Here is a 24,099-nt window from a genome sequence, read left to right as displayed (position 1 = left end):
TGTCCCACGATATGGACCAGCAGCTTGTATTTTCCTAGGATTTAGGGTATGACCTAACCAAGCAAGAATATTGTGAAACAGCATATAAGGATTGAACCCCTTTCAGAAGGATAGAAGGGAACCAATCTGCTGTGATATTTTGCCTATAATGGGTGGACCCTCCCCTTTGTTGATTCTTCTTTGCACTCTGAAAGAAGAAGGATTCACCTAGAACTCTGTTGGGGGTACAGTCTGCTCCAGAGCCCCCTTTCATAGAGGTGAAGACAAAGTTATAAGGAAGAGACAAGCGTTTCTCCCCAACTGTCCCAATGGCATTTTTGGGATGACTGATGTGGACTAAGTCCTAAACAATGGAACCAGGATCCTGCTCATTGGACGTGAAGGATCCCTGCAGGTGCTCTTGCAACTTCCTGGTATCGAGGTTCAGAACAAATGACTCTCCATGCCCCTGAAGGCCCTGGAGTGGGTCTTGCAGCCCAGAAGCAGCCCAAAGCCAGTCTGATGCCTAGAGATGCTTTTTGAGACTTATCGACTAATTTCAAGGCACTGAAAGACCTGCTGTGCTGCCTTTGGCACTCCAAGCACTTCAAATCTGCTCATCTGCTTTCCAAGCCGGTTGAACGCATTGAACCCAGTCGTCTCAACACGACCGCTGGATTGACCTAGTAGAAGAAGCTGAATTTCCACCTCCCGACCGCTGACTCAATCCAGCGGGGGCCTCATCTCAACACCAACTTGAACCCGCTTGAGGCAATCGTCTCAACCGATCTCGAGTGGCGATTTGACCCTATTGGGAGCCCTTTTCTCGAATTGTCTTGATGCCAACTTGCCATTGGGAAACCCCGACTCGACCCAGCTCAGCACCGTCTCGAACTTGAGCAATGCACCTGGAAGCCTGACCTGATGCCAGTTAGCCCCAAATATGAACATTTATAAGGCATTTGAAGTGGTTGTGTTCCCTTAACCCACCTTAAAGAGACCTAGTAATTTGTAATACACCATTTTCTACATTTTAAAAGCCATCTCCAATACATTTGACATTTGCTGGTGAAATCAATGCTTGTACACCTCTGTCTTCAACCCAGAGTGCCACCTTTTTTCCAAAGTCTGCATTCGCTATGTTTCGTTAACAGGAGTGGGTTACGGTGATTGTGATTAGTTCATTTGCATTATTAGTTTAATTAAAGTACCTTTTCTATAGAAGCATGGGTGGACATTCTTTTATTTTGGTGCCATAGTAGTATAAATGTTTGGTTTGCTTCTGTACTAGCTCACAAAACTCTTGAAGAGTATATCCTGCCCCTGGCCTGCACTATCCCATGAAGCTAGGGAAGTATACCGGTCCGGCTGTACCTATTTTGCCTTCATGTTTTGGATCACTGCTGGTTTAGTAGTAATGTGGGGGTGAGTAGGAGTTTTATTCACTACTTAACCCTTCGCTACTCAACCCAGACATAAACAGCATATGCAGCACCTGCAGACAAATATGGATGGATAGACAACAGTATCTGTCATGTGGTAAGAAAAACAAAAAAAAGGTTGAAATTCAGGGACCCTGGGGGCGTGACTTGCAGTCCTACAAAATGGCAGCCTGCCTCTGGAGCTCCGATCGCTCAAGTCCCATTTCATTAATAAAATAGAGTGGAGGGTCGCACATTGATATCTACTACTCGGGAAAGGCTGCAATCATCAGATTCTGCTTGATATATTTGAAGGTTCTAGGACTGATGTTATTTGGATGCAATCTATTCAGCCACTAGTCTCTGCCGTGGCGTCATGCTGAGATAATTATGCCAGAACCCCTCGAATGGAGCTACTTGGCAATTAAAAGGTAAACGATTGCAAGATTAATCCGATGTGTGTCTCACCATTATGGTTGCATGACTCTTCTCAGACATGCATCACATACTATTGATGCGCATGGCCTATAACGGTAATCCCCATAATTCAGTGATATGCTGTGTAAACTGAGCCTCTACTACAGCAAGATACTTAAGGCTCAAGCTGCACTCCTCATTAGGGCACACAATCATACTGAGCCTTGACAATAGGGGTTGCCCACATCTGTGATCACTTCTACTTCTGATACAAAGTTTGAAAGCAACAGTTTCCATGAGAATACTGGATCTTCTCAGAGCGATCATGAATACGTCCTTATAACTTTTGAGACTTTTAATCTTTGAATATACAATTGACACTATGACAACTAATAACTAATATGTATTTATATACTGTGATGCATTTCACTCCTCTGCATCATAGATTGTTCATAGTGAAATGCATAGTATGAAAAGCATATTCTGAACATTTCATTATATTACACATTCCTGTAAGACAGTATTGCATCAGAAGGATTTTGCAGTTCCCATGGGGACAGTAACAGCTACTCCGTTATTTTTAAAGGTATATTCCGTATACTACTGGAATTAAATTGTATTGGATCATCGTTACATGCGGTGGAATAATCCTCACTATACAAACAGAAATGTGAGCGATTACAGAAGATATAGCTGTCTGGGAATGGCAAAATGTATCTCTTCTGTGGAAGATGGTGTTGAAGGTCTTGAGCACATGCAAATGTACATCACTCAACTGGAACTATCTAATGCCAATTTGGAAGACTGTAGCAGGACAGAGAAAATAACATTCTTTTGTATACCTGTAACGCTCACCTGGTTCCCACGGAGGCGCGGTGTCGAAGGCGCAGAACTCTGAAGATGGACAGGAAGGGCCCCTCTATTCTGGCTTCCCTGGCTCGTTGGATACCCTCCTGTGCGTGAAAAGGGAGTATTACCACTGTGGAACAATGCTCAAGCCTCCCACTCCCTTCCAACCCTCCACGATACCTCCTCCACGATTCCCCGTGAAGCCTCACCTTAGGGTTTGGAAGGATGAGCTCTCCATCCTGCTTCTGATGCAGGGGCGCGTTGAAACCCAGTTACTTCACTGGATTGAGGATTGATGGGAGTTCAGGTAAGCTTTACTGTTCAGGTAAGGCGCTGTAAAAGTTCTGTTCAAAAGTTCAAGCTTAATAATAATGTTCGTTGTCTAATTGCAGCAAGCGCTAATGCTTATGTCTTTTTCCCCTTAGGGGCCGGGGTTCGGAGTGCCGGAGATATGGCGCCGACCCGAAGTGAAACAGTTCTGGATGAGCGCTCAGGTAATGTCTTTGCATTTGCTCATTCAATGTCTTTGTCTTTTTTCCCCATAGGGGCCGGGGTCCGGAGATGCCAGGAAGCGGCAGGACCCGAAATGCAGTGGGAATAATCCAACAGGTAAGACTTAAAAGGAAACTGAGCTTTCCTTATTCCTTTTCTTCCTCTCACCTTTGTTCTTGTCTTTTTTCCTCTAGGCGCCGGGGCGTAGCTGAATCCGGAAGATCGCTGCTGAAGATGGAAGCGCCTTGCAAAGGTGAGTAAAATGCAGCGCTGCAGCGATCGAAACGAAATGCCTTTAAAATGATGTCTTCCTTTTCAGGGCTGTTGGAGAAATGACTCCGGGATGCAGATTTAGCAGGTAAGGGCTTTTCTTCCCCTATTCTCTTCCTTTCTCCCCTTGCAGGTGTTCCAGGGTGCTGGCAGGCGTGGCTGAAGTCAGGATGCAGGAGCTGACACGGTGAGCGTCCAGCTGCTAGGTGCAGAACAACGCGAAGCATGTGTGGCTGTTCGGGTGGGGTTTAAATAGCCTTGGAAGAAGTTCCTGGTATGTATCCTTCCACCAATCAGGTATGTATCCTTCCCCGACCACACCCGGGTGGTGAAGTAGTCCTACAGGTTAAGTAGTCCCATTCAGGCCTCAAGAGGGCCTGGATGAAGCAGCAAGGTCTGCATCAGGTAAGTGTGCACCCAAGCACTTAAACACATATCCTCTTCTATGAGCCTGGCGCCTAAGGCGCCAGGACTGGGGTCCGCTATGAGCCTGGCGCCTAAGGCGCCAGGACTGAGTCCAAAGGGCCCGACTTGGGCCCGCTGAGACTTCCCTGGGGAAAATGATGTCTGCCTCTGGGGTTGCTGGGCCCGGCCTGGCTCCTTAGAGGTAGGCATCATGACAGTACCCCCCTTCAAGGCCCCACCCAAGGTCTTTTCCTCCGGGGGTTTTGGTTTGTGCGGGAATCTTCGATGGAATCTTTGAATTAATCGTGGTGCGTGAACATAGTTACTGGGTTCCCAAGATCGTTCCTGAGGTCCATATCCTTTCCAATCAACAAGATAGAAGAGTTTCGACTTAACTATCTTGGAATCTAAAATGTCTTTCACTTCGAATTCTAATTCTCCATCAATTTGGACAGGGCCTGGGGGTTCAGACAGTCTGGTTCCAGGTTGTACTGGTTTTAGAAGAGATGCGTGAAAAACGGGATGAATCCGCATGTTGGATGGTAAATCGAGTTTAAAGGCCACTGGGTTTATAATAGCTTTGATGGGGTAAGGCCCAATGAATCTGGGATTAAAAGTTTGCTGACCCTTGAGGGGTAGATGTTTAGTTGCTAGCCATATCTGATCTCCTACTTGGTAAGGAGGAGTTTTACTTCGGTGCAAATCAGCGTTTTCTTTATACTTTTTCTTGGCTTGCTGTAAGTGGGTTGTAGCTTCTTTGAAGGCTTGGGTTATTGTGGAATGTAGGTGATTTACTGCAGGCATCTCCAGGGTCAGAGGTGGATCTAGGTCAGAGGTCCGAGGATGGTGACCATACAGGGTATAAAAAGGAGTCTGTCCGGTTCCAGAATGCACTGAATTGTTGTATGCATATTCTGCAATCCAAAGGATGTCCTTCCAATTCAACTCGGATTGGTGTAACATGCACCGCAGATATTGCTCGAGAGTCTGATTGGTTCTCTCGGTTTGTCCGTCGGTCTGGGGGTGGTGGCTGGTGGATAACCGCACGTCTATTTGTGCTAGTTGGCAACATTTCTTCCAAAAGTGGGAGATAAATTGACTTCCATGGTCTGAGACTAATATGGAAGGGAAACCATGTAACCGTACTATATTTTCCATAAATTCCTTGGCCAAGGTGGAAGCTGACGGCAATCCTTTTAAAGGGATAAAATGGGCCATTTTGGAGAATAGATCCACTATTACGAGAATCGTGTTGTAACCACCACAAGGAGGCAGGTCAGTTATAAAGTCCATTGACAAGGTGTGCCAAGGTGCTGGTGGAATGTCCAAAGGTTGAAGTAGGCCGGCTGGCCTTTTCTTTTGACTCTTATTTTGGGCACAGATTCCGCAAGACAACACAAATGACTTTATGTCTTTTCTCCAAGAAGGCCACCAGAAGTGGCGTTTGATCTTTTCTTCTGTTTTCGCGATACCGGGGTGTCCTTCCATTAATGATTCATGATGATGGGTAATGACAAGTTCCTGCAATTCTTTACTTGGCAGAAATAACCGCTCTTGGAAGTAGGGTAAATCATCCTTAACGGTGTAGTGAGGACCCTTTTGACTCCATTCCAGTAAGGCAGAAGAGTCAAAAAGCTGTTTTTACTTGAGTTTGGATGTCCTCAATGGTTTGTAATGAAGTCAAGCCCAGAATTCTTTGTTCCGGTATGATTGGCACAGGTTCTAAACTCGAATTGGGTTCTTTCATGCCTATCCGGGATAAGACATCTGCCTTACCATTCTTGTAGCCAGGGCGATAGGTAATTACAAAATCAAATTCCGCAAAGAATAAAGCCCATCGGAGTTGTCGCGAAGATTGAGCTTTGGCCGTCTTTAAATACTGCAAATTTCTGTGGTCCGTAATTACGGTGATGGTGTGTCTTGCACCGAGAAGATAGTGACGCCAAGCCTTGAAAGCTGATTTAATAGCCAGTAGTTCTTTGTCAGTAATTGCGTAATTGAGTTCAGGTGGAGAGAATTTTCTGGACCAAAAGGCTACAGGGTGTAGTTGGTTAGTTTCTGGGTCTCTTTGCGACAGGACAGCTCCCATGGCCGAACTGGATGCATCGGTTTCCACGACGTAAGGGAGATCTGGGCGCGGGTGCTTCAATACAGGTGCAGAGGTGAATTTGGTTTTCAGGTCCTGAAAGGCTTGTTCAGCCTCAAGAGTCCATTCAAAGCGTTTATTTTTCTTTAGGAGAGCTGTGATGGGTTGAACAGTTTGAGAAAATTCCGGGATGAACCTTCGATAGAAATTGGCAAAGCCAAGCATGCTTTGCACTCCCTTCACAGAGCTAGGAGATGGCCATTTGAGAATGGCGTCCACTTTCCGCGAGTCCATTCGGATTCCTTGAGGTGTCAGGATGAATCCGAGAAACTCCACTTCTGTGGTATGAAAAACGCATTTTTCGAGCTTGGCAAATAATTTGTGCTGGCGCAATTTCTCAAGAACTGCCCTAACATGGTTTCTCTGATCAGATTCTGAGGAGGAATACACCAGGATGTCGTCAATATAAACGATGACACAAACATCGATAAGTTCCCGAAGAACATCATTCATGAAGTACTGAAAGGCGGCAGGTGCGTTGCACAAACCGAAGGGCATTACTTGATATTCGAAGAGCCCAAATTTGGTGCGGAATGCAGTCTTCCACTCGTCGCCCTCTTTTATACGTACCAGGTGGTAAGCTCCTCGGAGATCTAGCTTGGTGTACACACGAGCATCTTTTAATTGGTCGATAAGCTCAGGTATCAGGGGCAAAGGGTAACGATTCTTAATCGTTACCTGATTTAGGGCGCGGTAGTCAATACAGGCCCTAAGGTCTCCTTCCTTTTTAGGTACGAAGAACAAAGCGGAAGAGACTGGTGACTTTGATGGGCGAATGAAACCATTGGCCAGGTATTGATCCAAATACTGGCGCAAATGCAGGTTCTCAGGTTCAGTAAGAGCATAAATCCTACTACAAGGTAGTTGTGCATTGGGTACCAAGTCGATTTGGCAATCGTAAGATCGATGGGGAGGTAAGGTGTTAGCCTGCTCTTTCTGAAAAACGTCTTGGAATTCTTGGTATTCAGATGGTAGCTGTACAGGGGTGGAAGTTACAGAGGCTAGACCCATAGCTGGATTCCTTGGGTAACAGGTTGGTTCACAATCAGGAAAAGTTATCTTCTTTGCTCGCCAGTCTATTCTCGGATTGAGTGTTTCTAACCAAGGGATTCCAAGAAGTACTTGAAATTGTGGGGCCTTGATCACATCAAACACGATTGCTTCCCGATGTCCGTCCTGACCCACCAGAGTGATTTCAACTGTGGAATGCGTTACAGGCCCTGAGGCTATTTCGGTTCCATCAACTGTAGTAATTACATCTTGGGTTACTTTCGGGCGGAGAGGAAGCTTAATCCTGGAAGCCAATTCACGGTCTATGTAATTTCCAATAGCTCCACTGTCTATGTATGCTTTTATAGCATGCAACTGCTGAGGCTGTTTTGGGTTCACAAGCACCATTGGCATGACAAAATGCGAGGTCAAAGAGTTTGTTTTCAAGCTCGGCAAGCGGACCCCTACGCTTGTCGGGCTAGGTCGTTTCCCGAACCAGGTGTCAATAACTCGTTATCAGTGGCTCCAACCACCTTCTTGGGTGGTTTAACTGGACAACTTTGAAGAAAGTGACCGGAAGTTCCGCAATACAGACAAAGTTGCATTTGTCGCCTTCTCTCTCGTTCCTTCTGCGTTAATGGTCCTTTAACACTGCCAATTTGCATAGGTTCGGAAACGTCAGTACTCTTGGAGTTAACGTGGGTCTTGATAGGTACTCTGGTTTCATACTTGAGCCGATCTGCTTTTCTATTTTGAAGTCTGTGATCAAGTTGAACCACTAAGTCTATGTAGTCTGCGCAGGCCTGGGGTGGATCTACTATCTGAGCTATAACATCTTTAAGCTCTCCGCGCAGGCCTCGATGAAACAATGTGATCCTTTTATTTTCAGGCCATCCGGTTTCCACAACTAGTCTATTAAAGGTGGCGATATAGGACAAAAGATCCTGATTACCTTGTCGTAAGGATAGCAGTTCGTTGTCAAGGGCCTGTCCCTGCGAGTGTCGAGCGAACAATCTTTCCATGCTGGCCTGGAAGCCCTGGAAATCCCAGAGAATGGGATCATCCTGATTTACCAATGGAATAGACCAATCGGCAGCAAAGCCACTGAGGTAAGATCGTACAAAGGCTACTTTGGTCTAGTCGTTGGGGAAGGCCCCGGGCCTGAATAAAAAGTGTAAACGGCATTGGTTCATAAAAACGGCATATTTCTTGGGATCCCCCGCAAAACGTTCCGGCGGGGCCAAAGGCATGCGTCCAGGTAGATTGATTTGTACCGGGTTATTCGAACCCATTGTTGTAGAAATATCTCCGGAAACAGGCAAAGGAGTGTGCTCTGCCTGGCCCTGCAATAACCTTTTGGCCAGATCATCAGTTCTTTCCTTGGATAGGATTAGTTCCCTTCTGAGAGCATTAGTCTCCTGGCGGGCTAAGTGCACTTCTGCCCGTAATTCCCCTAAAAGATGGGCCAGCTGATCTGTCTCGGAAGTCTCCATAGCGCCCAGGTGGGAAATTGTGGTAAGGCTTCGCGTTCTGTAACGCTCACCTGGTTCCCACGGAGGCGCGGCGTCGAAGGCGCAGAACTCTGAAGATGGACAGGAAGGGCCCCTCTATTCTGGCTTCCCTGGCTCGTTGGATACCCTCCTGTGCGTGAAAAGGGAGTATTACCACTGTGGAACAATGCTCAAGCCTCCCACTCCCTTCCAACCCTCCACGATACCTCCTCCACGATTCCCTGTGAAGCCTCACCTTAGGGTTTGGAAGGATGAGCTCTCCATCCTGCTTCTGATGCAGGGGCGCATTGAAACCCAGTTACTTCACTGGATTGAGGATTGATGGGAGTTCAGGTAAGCTTGACTGTTCAGGTAAGGTGCTGTAAAAGTTCTGTTCAAAAGTTCAAGCTTAATAATAATGTTCGTTGTCTAATTGCAGCAAGCGCTAATGCTTATGTCTTTTTCCCCTTAGGGGCCGGGGTTCGGAGTGCCGGAGATATGGCGCCGACCCGAAGTGAAACAGTTCTGGATGAGCGCTCAGGTAATGTCTTTGCATTCGCTCATTCAATGTCTTTGTCTTTTTTCCCCATAGGGGCCGGGGTCCGGAGATGCCAGGAAGCGGCAGGACACGAAATGCAGTGGGAATAATCCAACAGGTAAGACTTAAAAGGAAACTGAGCTTTCCTTATTCCTTTTCTCCCTCTCACCTTTGTTCTTGTCTTTTTTCCTCTAGGCGCCGGGGCGTAGCTGAATCCGGAAGATCGCTGCTGAAGATGGAAGCGCCTTGCAAAGGTGAGTAAAATTCAGCGCTGCAGCGATCGAAACGAAATGCCTTTAAAATGATGTCTTCCTTTTCAGGGCTGTTGGAGAAATGACTCCGGGATGCAGATTTAGCAGGTAAGGGCTTTTCTTCCCCTATTCTCTTCCTTTCTCCCCTTGCAGGTGTTCCAGGGTGCTGGCAGGCGTGGCTGAAGTCAGGATGCAGGAGCTGACACGGTGAGCGTCCAGCTGCTAGGTGCAGAACAACGCGAAGCATGTGTGGCTGTTCGGGTGGGGTTTAAATAGCCTTGGAAGAAGTTCCTGGTATGTATCCTTCCACCAATCAGGTATGTATCCTTCCCCGACCACACCCGGATGGTGAAGTAGTCCTACAGGTTAAGTAGTCCCATTCAGGCCTCAAGAGGGCCTGGATGAAGCAGCAAGGTCTGCATCAGGTAAGTGTGCACCCAAGCACTTAAACACATATCCTCTTCTATGAGCCTGGCGCCTAAGGCGCCAGGACTGGGGTCCGCTATGAGCCTGGCGCCTAAGGCGCCAGGACTGAGTCCAAAGGGCCCCGACTTGGGCCCGCTGAGACTTCCCTGGGGAAAATGATGTCTGCCTCTGGGGTTGCTGGGCCCGGCCTGGCTCCTTAGAGGTAGGCATCATGACAATACCTGAAAAAGAAGAAGGGGATGATCCCATTTTTTTCCTGGAAGAATTTGCTCCTAAAGTCAAGGGTCTTTCATTCTCCACACAAACTGAGATTTAGAAGCCTCACAAAATTATCCCTTGCAATCCAAAATGTAATGACTCTCCAAGAGCCTTAATCATTTGTGTCTTGAGACATCAACATATGTAGGCTATTGTTAGGGCTGCAAAAACAACAAACGCATTTCAATATGATGTCAATTGAATCTACATTGTGCCTGAATTTTCTAAAGAAACTGCTGCTAACAGGAAACTATTTTTGGACCTTAGACATGTCCTAAAAGGCTTAACTTTAATTATGGCCTGATGAATCCTGCTAAAATATTGATTAGCACAACTGATTAAATATCTACAGTTTTTTTAATTCTAATTCCCTCTTATTTTATCAACTTCTATGCTCTAGACTCTATGAAAACGTCATCTGCTTCCACTGCAACGAACCCACCAGAATACAGCAAAGCCTCTAGACTTTATTTAATCCTACTCGCCAAGACTAACTCAAGCAAGTTTCTATCAGGGTGCAGCATAACAGATAATTGCCTGGTACAACTATCTTCATCGAATAGTGACATATCCTGGGATAAATCAAAGATCTCCCATTAAAACATAACTATCAACCTACTAATACGGATGCTTCTACCATCTCACCTCACTCTCCTTTGCATTTCCTACTAATATTATCCTGATAAATCCTTTAAACTTCCCTCAATATCCCATACTACACCTCAAGCCTAATCTCATTCCTTCTGCATTCTTTTCTTTTTAATCTAAATATTTCAACCTCATTGCCACAATTATATTATTGAATTACAATTTAATTCATGTCATAATATGTTGCATGAGAAGACATTTCTCTAGTTTGGAGTTTTATGATGAAGAGAGCAGGATTACTGCATGGGGATTCTGTCATCAAGCCTATCCAAACAAAATGTTTGAGAAAGCTTACCTGAAAGTTCGTGAAAATAACAGAGACAGTGTGTTATCCTCTAGGAACCAGTTAACAATACAGGAGGGTAAAAGGAAGATATCAGGTGTATATTTGGTTTCGATAAAGCGGACAAATATGTTAAAGATATTCTACGCAGACACTGTCACATTTTGATGCTAGACAGGAATATTACACCCATATTGGGCAAACGGGCAAACATTAGCTATTGTAGATCGATATCCATTAGAGATATGCTTGTACCTAGCTTTATGCAATGGAGGTTAAAACAGATGGTAAGTGGTTTGAGACATCAGGAATGGTTTTCCATAAATTTACAAAATGTAAGGTTTGCAAATTTGCACAAAATACTACTTCATATACATGCCCTGTGTTTGGACATAAAGTAAATATTGTTTGCAAGATAACCTGTAATACCCAATTTGTGGTATATGCTTTAATATGTCTTTGTATGAAGTGGTACATCGGGGGTACCATTTGTAAATTAAAGGTTCGTATTCTTCAACATATTACAGCCATCAAACACAATGACCAAGCATACCAAATGGCAACCATTATCCTGAAAAGCATGATGGTCAGGTAGAGGGTCTCGAATGGGGTGTACAATATAGAATTGTCACCTAGAGGTGGCGACAGACTATTGCTTCTGAGACAGTGTGAAACCAGATGTGTCATGGATTTTGAGATGCAGGACCCTAAATGTCACAACATTGATGAAGAATTGTACACTTTCTTAGGAACATGATTTGCATTAATTCTTGTATATAGATGATGAGTTGGTTACACTTATAGTTATTTGATTTTTCATTTTCCCTTCAAGTTTCATTTTCTTTTCTTGTGTTTTGTCATTTCTCTCTTGTTTCTCCCCCCACCCCACATATCTTTTTCTCTGTTCTTTTCTTTGTCTTACTTTTACATTTTGTTCCATCATTGTTATGTTGTTTTTGGTTTTCATTGAATAATGATATAGTATGAGCACTGTTTGGTGCTCTTATTCTTACGCAATTCTGGACAAGGTCTTCCCGGCCATCCCCCTCCCGCAAGCCCTCCTGCCCCATTTTCTTTTTGTGATCAGTGTAGCAAGTTGAACATGAGTCCCATTCATTTTTAACCAAACGTGTCTCACAGTTTTATATGGTAATTAGGCAGTTTGAAATTATTTAAGCTACAGACACTTTCTATTTATTTACATAGTCATACTATGTAAAAGTACTGTATTGTAGTTTTTTACATGCTTTTTTGCACAGCACTTTGACACTTTAGAGAACAGGTTTACATGCTTATTTGCACATTTGATCTATTGCCTATAGTACTGTATTTGAGGTGTTTACATGCATTTTTGCACAGCAAAAAGTCACTGTCTACTTGCGTATTTGTACGATTGATTCACTGCCGAGGGTATACATTAGATAATGTATCGAGTGTTTTATATATAAACTAATATATTGTGTGACATGTATTATATGGGTATTAGACATGGATTTTCTTGTCATATTTCCTGTGAAGAGTGCCCATTTAACACAATACGGAAAGTTTTTGTATGGAGGCGGGAAGTGGCAAGTGACTAACCTGATACAAGTAGTATTGTATTTATGTTGCCATTTGTTTATGTATCATGTTATGCAGGACATGAGAATGAAAGCATTGTGATCTTAAATTGAAATACATTTAACATTATATTTATGTGTATAATAGCACTATGCACTCCAATTAATGTAAATAAAATCATAAATAGGGGATTGGTAAGTTTGTATTTGAATTACCTAGCTACCTTCTCCTATGCCTGCATAATAGATTCAGGTTACATCCCCATACTTCAAGATGGCAGCTTTCTAACCTATGTAATACTGTTAAGGCCGAATTTTGAAGACAGAAAAGATGGACATTGTTTTTCCAACCATAGAGTTGTGTGTATATATGGCAAGTCTAAACAGAAACAAGTTTGTGTGATCAAGCCACCAGCTGGTGGTGGAATGCTTTACATGCAGCTTTCATCTGCCTTTTTTAACCTCGTTTGATATTTTTAGAAATGTAATACTGTTTTCTATACCCCACGGGAATTTTCGACTCTATATTGAGGAAGACTAGCGCGGTCCGTGCCATTATTGTGTTTGCTTTTCTTGAAATATCATAAAATATATATATATCTCTTTACTTTACTCCAATAACAATTGGTTGCAATAGTAATACGCTTACTATATCAAAATCACAAAAATTGTTTTAAAAGTTATCTCTTGGAATGTTAAAGACATTTCTGGGGCTGTGAAGCGAGACAAGATTATCTCTCATCTTGCAAAATTTAATCCTGATGTTGTTTACTTACAAGAAACCCCATCTTCATGATGCTGAAAACAACAAGTTGATCAAGTTATGGGTTAAACAGGTGAGGTTTTCTCCTGTGAAACTGAAGAGGAAAGGTGTTGCTTTTGTATTACCCAGTAAAATTCATGCTCAGGTAATTCAACAAGACAGTGATAATTTTGGAAGATGAATACTAGTATCAATACAATTTGCTGGAAAGATTTTAAACATTTTCAACATTTACAGTACCACCATACAAGATAAAACATTTTGTCAAATCCTTTGACAATATATATATTAGGTCTTGCACTTAATATTGTAATCATCTGTGATGACTGTAAACAAGTTATCTCTGGATCGTAGATTTCAAGCCAAATTCATAAATTCTAAATCTCCTAATGAATTTCTGAAATTCATAGACCAATTGGGATTAATTGATGCATGGCACCTGGTCAACGAGGATACCACTGAATTTTCTTTTTTCTCACCCGTCCATTAAGCTTACTCACATATGGACTACATTTTCTCTAATAAGTCCTTAGCCTCAAATGTTATACGCTCGTCTATCGAAGATAAGTTATCTCTGACCACGCTGCCAATATTTTTATTGTGATTTTTTGGAAACTGGAAACTCATACTGGAAATGTAGTAATTAATTACTCAATTATTAGCTTGTATAAAGAATTCTTCAAAAATAATATATTCTCAGATACCTTGGTTCCCAATACATGGGTTGCCTTTAAAGCCACAATACACTGACACTTTATTCGATACTCTGCTCATAAGAAGGAAAAGTGTAATTGCTATACCAATAATTTACTTACTGAAATCAAACAACTAAAAAAAATGTATCTTAGAAATTCGTCTGAGACTACATTAAGAAGACAATTAGAAAACAGATTGAATATATTACCCTTAGCCGTAATAAAACTATTAAAACTGAAATAAAAAATGTATGTCAGATCAAATAAAGCAGGTAAACTTTTGGCCGTATTCCTCATGTACAAGTCTGAACATACCCAGATAAAATCTATTTATTGTCCCAATACAAGTAAATCCTTAACTGCAAACATAGAAAAAGTAAATACCCCTTTTCAATACTATCAAAAATTATACCCTCCTGAAGATACTACTTCTATACCATTAATACATTATTTGCCCCAGTAATTCATACTTTATTCATTATACTTATCAATTATCAACAATCATCCAGCACTTTCTTATGACTCAATTCCCAAAACCAGGTAAAACCACAATTTTCCTCAAAACTACTGTCAATATCCCTTAATAGAGATTGCAAAATCTTTGCCAAAGTACTGTCAAACAGATGTATCGTCTCTCATTCACCCAATCAGTCTGGTTTGATAAAAATAGACATGCTGCCACCATTTCCCACTTATTATGTCACATTATTGATTTAGCTAAAAGACTCCTTAATTCTTGCATCATTGGATGCTGAGAAACATTTGACTGAGTTTCTTGAGACATCTTTGTTACTTACCTGCAACTGTATTTCTCCAGCATTGGTATCTTTCATAGATTCACATGCTTGAATATTCCTCATCGTCAGAATGGGAATCCTCAGTAATTTAAAACGGATCATTAAAATAAACTTTATACAGATAGCCCCATAGGGCCTGTGTAGCCATTCACTTATGTGGTCCCTCCACCTCCTTTGGTCCTTTTAGACCCTAACCAATGAGGTGGCAGGGCTTAAGCTTCACCCCAGGCAGCCATCTTCAGATTTTGGACCATGTAGGTTGATAGGTGATGACTGAATGGATACGGAGCAGTCACTCTGTAGGGAAGGAGGGCTGGTGCATGTGAATCTATGAAATATACCAATGTTGTAGAAATACAGTTGCAGGTAATTTATTTTATTTATTTGTTGGTTATTTATAATGCGCCTATAGAGCACAAAGTGGTTCAAGGCGCATCAAGACAAGGGAGTAGAGGGTACTGGGAAGAAAAAAAAAACAATAACGTTGCTACTATGTCTTAAGACATTCAGATCATGCAAGTACAGTAACAAGAATGCAGGGCAGAGGGGGAGGAGGGGAAGTGTAGGATGGGGAGGAACAGGGAAGAAAAACAAACAGTAACGTCCCTACTAGGTCTTGAGACAATTTGGAGCGTGCAAGTGCAGTAACAGAAATGGGGGACAGGGGGGTGGGGGAGTGTAGGATAGGGAGGTACGGGGAAGAAAGAAACAGTAACATTCCTACTAGGTTTTAAGACAATTTGGAGCGTTGCAAGTGCATTAACAGAAATTGGGGGACAGGGAGGAGAGAAGTGGGGGGTTGGGGATGAACAGGGAAGGAAAACAGACAATAACATTTCTACTAGGTCATGAGACAATTTGGAGCATGCAAGTGCAGTACGAATAGGAGAGGAGGGGAAGAGAAAGGAAGGGGAGGAATGAGTAATGCTCAGGAGGGAGGGAGGAAGAAGGGTATATTACGTGCAAGTGAACAGGTTCAAACATAGCACAAGGGTGGAAATGAAGCAGCATTGGAGCGGATGCACAATATGGGAAAGCCACATTCTATGTGCAGGTACAGTAGGTAAAATACAACAATGGAAACTCTCACTCTATGGTGAAGTGGGCTACATAACGTATGCTGGTACAAGTAGGTAAAATGCAACAATGGAAAACCTCTCACTATGGTGCATGGGGCTATATCGGGCATGTAGGTACAAGTAGGTAAGGTGCAAATTCGGACTGCCTCACCTAATGATGATCGGGCTACATCAATAATGCAGGGAAAATGGTAACAGGTAGGTTACGTACAAGTTCACTGCAGGGCTGAGAAGACTTTTACCACTTGGGCAAAGGGGCAACAACAATATGCAGGCACAATGGGTAGTACAATGCGGGCAGAGAGTGACAAACCAGAGGTATCATGTAGGCTAAGTACAAAAGGCAGTGCAGGGCTGAGAGTGTCAATCCAGTGGTCAGAGGTAGGTCAATACAAAGTACAACGCAGGGCTGCGAATGTCAATCCAGTGGTTAAGGTGAGTAAGGTACAAATTGCAGCAGGTACAGAGAGCTAAGCACTAGTAACATTGTGAGTGCCCAGATTGGAAAGGTCTCACCACATGGTGCATGGGGCTGGTATGCCGGAGAAATAGGTGAAATAAAGAAAGTCAGAACACAAACCCGCACAGCCTTACTACGTGGTTCAGGGGCAGGGTAGAAGTGAGGGCTGTAGCAGGGACAAGAAATGGAAGAAAAGGTGCAAGAGGCAGGTTAGGGCAGGTTCAATGCCATACCGGAAAGCGCTAGTGGGAATAGGGAGGAGGGAGGTGCAAGCATAGAGTCAGAAACGCGCAGGCTAGAAAGGAATGTAACCTTGTGGGGATCATTATAGGGATGTTGATGGGGTGAGGGGAGTGGGAAAAGCACAGGGCAGGAGGTAGATAGCGGAAGGAATGCTCCCTAGGGCTCTTCAAGGAGAGATGGTGCAAGCACACAATGACAATACACATGATGCTTGGTGGAGGAGCGGAAGCCCTCCTGGCCCAGACAGGAGTGGAACAAGGCCCTTTGATGGGGCCCTTAGATGGGAGCCATTTTCGACTGCCGGCTCCCTCGTTATCATAAAAGTAAAAAGGTCCCAACCAATCTGCATGTAGCAGATGGGGGATCGCGAGCAGCAGCACATCCGTTGGAAGGGGGGCCATGGCGGGCATGATGGAAGGAGCCAGCGCTCCATGCGGGAGAATGTATGCCCCACACTGTTTACCATGGATTGTTGTATTCTGGTGGTCATGGGGCCCAGACAGGAGTGGAGCAAGGCCCTTTGATGCGACCCTTAGATGGGAGCCGGCTTTGCCTGCTGGCTCTCGGAGATCATAAAACTAAAAAACAAAGACTTATCTACCATTGTATCTTTCATAGATTCACATGCTTAAATAGAATACCAAGCAGTTAAACCAAATGCGGTGTCTGTGTACAAGAGTCTTTCTCTATATAAGCAAGCAATTGCACAGAACACGCATGTTAGGAAACAACGAGGATAGGGAAAGGAGGGATATATAGGGTGCTCCCCCCTAAAGCGAACTAGTGCCGAAGGACTGCATGTCTGACTGCCGTTTCCTTTCTGGTATCTTCCTCCAAGGAGTAATGCTTGGCGAACATGTGGGGCGGGATCCATCTGGCGGCTCTACATATACCTTTCAAAGACACTCCCGCTTGTAATGCTGCTGATGCTGCTCTTCCTCTAGTGGAGTCTGCTGTCAGCAGAGACGGTAGTGGATCGCCTCTTATCTGGTGACAGTGGGTGGTTCAGCTTGACACCCAGCAGGCAAGTCCTTATTTGGAGATACATTGACCTTTGCTACAGCCCACAAAAATTACAAAAAGTCTTGTCAAAGATCTAAAGCAGTGGTCGCCAAACGGTAATTACCAAAAGTCTTGTCAAAGATCTAAACTAAAGTCTTTTGTCATCTGCTTGCTTTAAGAATGCCCCAGCACTCCGAGTCTAGTGCAGGGTTGTGGAATATTTACTGCTGATGTACTATCCGCTAAGAGACAGACTGGCAGGATTGTGGTGGAGGAGCTTGCCCTTGTGTTGAGACAGTAGATGCAGATGTGGTGGGAGAAGGATGGGGGTTCTCCCATGACATTTGTAGAAGCATTGTGTACCACACTTGACAGGCCCACGCCGGGGCTATCATGATCATGGAGCATGGTTGTTCCTTCATCCTTCATCCTTCTGAGTACACGTGGTGTCAGCGGGAAGCTGTAAAGGAATTTCCCTGTCCAATCCACTGAGAATTTGTCTCCAAGAGAGCGATTCTCTGGGTATCTGGAAGCAAACTGACTGCATTTCTTGTTGTCGAATGTGGCAAATAGATATATTTTGGGCTTCTCCCACCTGGCAAACAGCCCGCCCAGCTCCTATTTGCTCAGCTCCCATTTGTGGGATTGCAAAAATTCCCTGCTGAGCTAGGATGTTGTCCTTTCCCAGGAAGTGCTCTCCTCCCAGGTGGATCCTCCAGGTGGATCTTGTGCTTGAGAACCTTTGCGCTTCTAGCGACAAGATGTTAGATTGTGCCCCCTTTTGCTTGTTTGTATAGTGCATTGACATTGTGTTAGTTTGTACCGTCACCACTGGACCGGTGAGGACTGGTTGGAATGACTTCAGCAGCCAGCGAATTGCCCTCAGCTCCAACACATTTATGTGAAGGAGCGATTCTTTTTCTGACTCCGCTCGCTTGCAGGTCTCCCAAATGAGCGGCCCATCCTGATACAGAGGCGCCTGTCCAGAGCAGTGCCGTTGATGTGGGTGTTTGGCATGGTATGCCATGAAGTAAGTAGGCCTCTTTGGACACCATCCGCAGTGCCCTAGTGGAATGCTGGTGTGAGGTGCACAACTTTCTCCCATGATCCGCTGTACTGGACCCATTGCTTGTCTGGGTCTTCCTGAATAGGCCTCATCTTCATTCTGTAATTCGGTACAAGGAAGATACAGAGGACATCATGCCCAGGAGGGAATTGTATTGTCGTACCGTGGACATCACATTCTCTTGAAACCAAGTGACCAGCCCTAGTATCACTGCCACTCTGTCTGGCGGTGGACATACCCTTGGGATACATGTATCCAGATCTGCTACCAGAAAATCCCAGTCTGCGCTGGTACAGCAGATCACTTTTCCTTGTTGATGGTAAATCCTAGGTGCTGAAGCAGGGCTGTAGTCTGCACTACCGCTTCTGATGCCACTTTGAGGGAACTTCCCTTTAAGAGCCAGTTGTCCAGTTACGGAAAGACCTCTACTGTTGACCCTCTAAGATGGGCAGCTACTGCCGATTTGAGTCCCAAGGAGAGCACCTTGAACGGGAAATGGTCTTTCCTCACGAGAATCAAAGAAACTGTCTGTGCGAGTGTTGGATTGGAATATGAAAGTGGGTGTCTTCTAGGTCTAGTGTGGCAAGAAAATTGCCCTTTTTCAGCCATGGAAGGACCATCTGGAGTGATGTCATCTTGAATTTGAGGCGACGTACAAACTTGGTGAGGGCCCTTAGATCTAGTATTGGACACCACTGTCCATTCTTCTACTTGATCATGAAGAATTGTGAATAAAACCCTTTTCCTTGTTGCTGGAGCAGGACCCGCACTATTGCCACCTTCAGTAGTAGTTTGTTGACTTCCGCCATCAGTTGTTCTATTAGATGTGTGTTTCTTGATCGAGGAGACCACGGCAGAGGTCGCTGTAGGAAATCTAGGGTATGGCCTCCATGCACCACCTGTCACACCCACTTTTCTGTTCAAGGTGCTGGATTATCCGCCTTCCCAGTGGGATGCGATGTGGGAGACATGTTGCCCTGAAGTCAAATATTCTTGCCCTGTTCCAGGCCTTTTGCCTCTTTGGGTCTGGTACCAGGAAGAGGTTTGATGGTATCTGCCCTTTGTTGGTAGGAGCCTGATGAGGAGCCTTGTGTCTGGAAGGACCTATCATAGGATATTTACCTACCTCTTGAGCCTCAAAAACAGCGAAAAGGGCTACACTCTTTATCCTCGTCTCTGAGGGAACTAATTGCCCTTGCCGCGTCAGTGTCCGACTTGATGCCTTTCAGGAGGTCATCAATCTTTTTCCCAAAAAAGCTCTTGGCCATCAAAAGGCATGTCCAAAAGCTGTGCTTGAACCTCGCGTCTAAAATTGATGGCCTTCATCCACGCCTGCCGCCGCAAAACTGTGCCATGAGCCATTTGACGAAACCCACACTGGGCCACATCCACAGCGGGATCGATCATATGGTCAGAAGCACTTTCGCCGTCCTTGACTATGGACTTTGCTTCCTCTTGAAATTCTGCTAGTAGGTGGTTGACCAGTCGTGACATTCTGAGCCATGGCTCCCCATCTAATCTGGCCATCATAGCCATTGCGTAGTCAGCCCTCACCACACCGATGCCGCTGCTGACACCTTCCATCCCATAGCCTCGAATTTGCGTCCCTCCTTGTCAGGAGGGGCTAAGAGGAGCTGCTGTGTTACGCAACCTTTTTCTAGCTGTCACCATAACCATGGAGTCTGGCTTTGGGTGACCTCGTGTGCACAAATCAGCCGATTTGGGGGCCTTGTATTTTTCTCAGGTCTTGCCACCAGGTGTGGAGAGCACAGTGGCCAGGATCTTCTCACCCGCTTCCCAGATTGTGTCCAAAATTGGTATTGTGGTAACTGTTCAGCATATTTTGTCTCTATGTTCATAAAGAACGGATGTCTTCTCCTCAGTAGCAATGAGAATTTTGAAGATTTCAGCTCATTTGGCAATAGTTGAGTGAAACAAGACTAAATCATCTGGCAGAGAAGCCCCACCCGGAGAGTCGTGCCTGCTCTGCTTTTCAATGATATGGGTATCCCATTCATCCAGGCAATTTATCGGGTGCATCTCTGGGCAGCTGGTCTTCCTCCTGCTCTACACAAAGCATCTCAATGTCAGACAAATCCGTGAAAAGGTTGTCCCGTCATCTGGGTCCATCAAGTCCTCCATAGCGTCCTCTTGCCATTCAGAGACTGTAATAGTAGATTGCCCCGCCCGCCCTAGCCACCTCCCCGCCCCCGCCATAGTCCTCTGCAGAGAGGAACGTGACCGAGTAGGAGAAGTCTACATTTCTGAAGAGCTGATGGTGATCTATTCCTATGGGACCCACTGCAGTGTGAGCGTTCTCTACGATGACTGCTCACTGACGCTGAGGAATATCGAGAGTAAACCGTAGGGGACCTGCCCCGGTAAAGGGGTAGCCAATCCAGCCTTCTGTCTTCTCTGAAATCCATCTACTATTCTTTGCATGGATTGCATTAAGGCTGGGACAAATGTAAACCGATGTGCCTTTCATGATAGGCTGCCAGTGTGGCTGTGCTCTTTAGGCTGTGCTGGCTGTGGCTCCTCTGTCTCTGGATACTACTCCTGCAGGCAGTGCTTACTATGTAAAAAAATAAGTGCCAGTGTCCAAAAAATATTGGCCCCATATGCCGGGCGCGGCGCCGCCCCACAGTGCGGATGCGCGGCTCATGCCAGTTCAGTGCTAGACCTACCTAGATCGGCCCACCACCAGCCCATCACACTGCTGCTGCTAGGCACCTGGACTCCAGTTGTGGCCGTTTTGACATTTTTTTTCTATGTTAAGTTTTACGGAATGTAACCAGTGCACATTACCAAGGGTCTTGCCAGGTGCCACTAAAAGAAAGGAGTGGTGACCCTGTGAGTTCTACGATAAAGCAGAGAAAAGTTTAACCCTGGGCTCCCCTGGTCCTCACAGTTGCTCACCCACCTTTTGCCAGCTACCCTGCATTTTAGGAAGCATGGGGTTCCCCTGCCCAGTCTTAATCGAGGCACTGGGGTAGACATGTTTTCGATAATGCGGGGCAGAACTGAGATTCCCCACAAACCTCGAGAAAGTAGATATCATATTTCCCCAACATCCACATTGGGGTAACATTGGGGTAATGGGTTTCCACTTCCAAACCCAACTCATGTTATACAATGGCATTATTACAAACACATTCTGCAATCAAGGGGGATGCAAATGTAACCAAAGCCCAGTTAACTTGTAATCGCAGCCCAAAGGGGAGACTGGTTTCAATGATTAGTATGTCCACAATTCGCACCAATTTCTTGTTGAAATCTGCATGCACGTCAAAAGCACAGCATTTTCCCATTGCATTGCACCATTATAAAACTCTTGTGTGAATCAGGCTGCAAATGACATCCACACTCATTCACAGCACACGGTGCCCATCATGGTGTTAAGGAAGGATAACTCAGGCACAACACGCTTTTCTTGGAAGCAAGACAACAACGCGGAGCAACACCATGCATCAAAACCATCGTTGGTATTAAGCGCGTTATAAAGGAACAATTATTAAATCCTTCCGAAAACAACCAACTGAATTACATGTTACAAGAGTGACAATCTATGTTGGAAACAATTGTACAAACAATAAAAACAATTGTTGTAACACATAATATGTGTGGAAATTAACATTCATTAAGGATTAAGGAACACTTAGTCAGCGCCAAAGTACAGCAATTGGATCTCAGCCGCCCACACCAGCGTTAATTTACACAGGGACTTTTGGAGCTTTGTCCCTCTGAGATCTGCATACAGGCGGCACACTGAGCACAGAAAGAACGGTTGAAACGATAGTGCAGATCCACAGTTCCAACTAAGCTCCAACATCACTTCATCAACCAGAAATAGAGTGGTCTGGCGCCACGTGGGTGTTCATTTCAATGTCTATAATGGATACCCCTCTCGTAAGGAAAGAGAAAGTAATGAACTAAGAACTGTTTTTGTTAATGAAACTACCAAACCAGTAGGCCTAGTGAAGGCCAATGTAAAGTGTCAAAGTGGTCATACGTGGGTCAAGTCAAACCCCTTGTACAGTCGAAGGTCTTTGACATATGGTGAATGAGGCTAAATGAATTGGGAAGGTGCCGTTTGCGTCCGGAAGAGCGGAACACTGTCAATTTGTGAAAACCAGCATCTGTTATGGGTAAAACCGAATAACCCCACAAGACGTAATCGCCCTTCTGAGGTCTTTGCAATCAGCTAATGTTTTTTGGAAACCATAAAGGAAGAGAGTAACCTTCAAAATTGTTTAAAAATACATTAGGATTCCAAAACATTACGAAATGATGATACTTTTACTGACAAATGTGAACCAAACTGAGGGATGCCTACAAATTAGGGTGAACAGTTATATACCCACGAACATTGTGTCGACAAACGTGAACCCAACTGAGGGATGTCCACAGTGAATGGTTTGTCTGAGCCCAACTGAGGGAGACTATTATGAGAGATGAATCAGAGCCTGGCTGAGGGGGAGCCAGGGGTGAGGAATAATCGCCCACCATAAAGATTAACAGAAGGAACCTTTGTTGTTGTGTACGATACATTAGGCCCTCTGAAGCAAGAGCCTTTGCATGATATAGACTTGTGCATAGAAGGCCCCAATATTGGAAAAGGAACTGTAAATTCATGCCGGAAAGGCACAGCAGTGTACTGTGCTCAAGAGTCCCTCCTTGTCCCATGCTAAAAACGTGGGGAAAGGAGACCCCGGCCATACCATCCTGACTTCACATTTTGAGAACACCTCTTTCTTTTCTAGTCAACATTATCCCACACTCTTTTGTAATATAGCAGTAAGGATTGGCAATAGGTTGTTTAAGTGAATGTAGGGCCTTTTGTTTGACTAGACTCCACTAGGACTGCATCATTATTATTTGATGGTCACAGCTTGCTCCCATCTTAGATTTAGGTTTAGATTAGATGTTTATCTCACCCATTTTTACAGTTTAATATACACCCTTGAACTGTGATCACTTATGTATATCTTGCATAGATGCCATGCCTTCCTTACAAACCCCTACTCCAAAACATTTGTTTTAATGCATAAATCCAATGATTTGAATATAACAAAATAGAAGTAAAGGTTTCAGTTTATGCAGATGATACAATTATTTATCTCGCTAACCCTAAAGCATCACTTGACAATGTAGTGAAAGATAATACTCAATTGTTACAGGCTACAAATGTAAATGTCAACAAATCACAAATGTTCCCCTCTATAATCTTCATCCCAATCTGATGTAGACCACTTCTGTATGTCAAGGAATGCTAATCACTTGGAATATCTTGGTTTGATAATAATGAAAGACTTTAACTCTATTATAAATCTGAATTAAAAAAATATAATCTCCAAACTTAAATAATGAACTAATAGATGGTCACCCTTTTACTTATCATGGTTGGTTTGATTGGAGACCATCATGATAAAGTTTACTCCCATTATTCTACATCTTTTATCCATGATATCTTCTATATAACCTGACTCATTTAAGAACATTGATTTTATAGTACTAAAATTCATGTGGAAATACAAACGTGCATTAATTGCATTGACAAACTTAAATGACC

The sequence above is a fragment of the Ambystoma mexicanum genome, chromosome 11, assembly GCF_040938575.1.
Source record: "Ambystoma mexicanum isolate Mex_15411 chromosome 11, UKY_AmexF1_1, whole genome shotgun sequence".
Lineage (NCBI taxonomy): Eukaryota > Metazoa > Chordata > Amphibia > Caudata > Ambystomatidae > Ambystoma > Ambystoma mexicanum.
The sequence above is the reverse complement of the archived record's forward strand: the minus strand, read 5'-3'. Positions refer to the sequence as shown.